Raw genomic sequence first — 1609 nt, forward strand, 5'->3', positions numbered from 1 at the left:
AGCCGCAAAGCTAGAGTTACAAGTGAAAGCTGAGAAACAGTCAAAAAGTCCCAGGGAAAGAGGAAAAGAACAACTGCAAGGAAGAAAGAAAATTCAGTTATTACTTATACAGTAAGTTCTGAATTTAATGAGGATCCAAATTTTGTCTAAAAGAAGAGTCTGTCAATCCTAAGAAAGGAATGGTACAATTCTCTTTTCCTAAAAGGACTTGAAGGTCATTAAAAATGAGAAAGATTCACGCAAACTAGTCTTCAAAGATTAAAATTTCCTAATCTGTGAAGAAGGCCGAGGATAATGACCCAACCATGTAACCAGCTCACATAGATGAGCATTTTTCTAAATAAACTTCATCCTGACAAGATCCATGAAGTTAGAAAATTACATTCCACCTCAAAATTGTCTGAAAGGCCATTGTTTGACCACGAGAAAGAAATCAACATATAACTTCTACATCAATTCCTAAAAGAAGGATACACACTCTTGAGAGTAAGACTTGGTTATGCTTAACAAGAGCTGAAAAACTTACCTCCGTTGCCAAAAGCCTAATACTTCAGAGATTCGATGAAGATTCAATATTTCTCTTGAAGAAGCTATTTTTCAATATTAAGGGTAAAGGGATCTTTCCTAAAAAAGACATATTGAAATATCAAATAACAAGGAAATTTGAAAGAACCCATTTTCTCATCTGCTCAATCTGAATAAGCTACTTTCAGAGTAATATTTATTTCCTCAAAACTACTTCCTTGTACACTCTATTTATCAACAGCTTAACAAATCACAATTATGCATTTTTAATGTTCATATGTCAGAATATGTTTTGTTACCATGAAGACTTTAATTAATTGTTATTATTTTACAGTCACAAATTGAGGGGGTTTGTTAAGATACAAGCATAAATCCCGATGATACGCAAATCACAATGCATAATTATGTTAAGATAAATTGTGGCCTCCAACGGCTAGCCATCCTAAGGGATAGCCGTTAAAGGAGTTGTCCATCAACTAACGAGGAGTTTGTAATAATTTCCAATAAAATTCTCTGTTTTAGATAACAATGTTGTTATTAATTCGGAAGTCATGTTGACTTAATGGATAACCTAGAATAGGGTGGCTAATTGTAAATGCTCAATTTCATTCTAAATATGATTAAGTGAAAGTGAGCGACCAATTGTTAATTGAAGCTACAACATCAATGGCTAACAACATCAACCCACCAACGGGTAATCTAGTGAATGTCAGCGATGAAGAGAACTCACATAGCTGGTGATAGCGACTTGACGTTGGTCAAGTCCCGAGTATGACACAGCACATGGGCTGATGAGAATCTCAGTAAAGAAAATGGAAGACAAGACAGACTTTGCATGTGATCTTGGATTCTGAAGAAGAAAAAACATTCCATTTTCATGCATGACAAATATGAGGGATATTCAAAGCAATATATCAAAATACAATATAGCCACATTTATCAAGGCTCACGGGAAAGAGAATGAAGAATCTATCTTGATGGACCTCAAAAACCGTGTCATGTATTGTCTAGAAAGCATTGTAACTTGATGATTTATAAACCAAGCGAAAGCAGATGTTTCACTTAAGAGATGTTTTACATTTTC

This window comes from Apium graveolens, chromosome 4 (genome assembly GCF_009905375.1).
Source record: "Apium graveolens cultivar Ventura chromosome 4, ASM990537v1, whole genome shotgun sequence".
NCBI lineage: Eukaryota > Viridiplantae > Streptophyta > Magnoliopsida > Apiales > Apiaceae > Apium > Apium graveolens.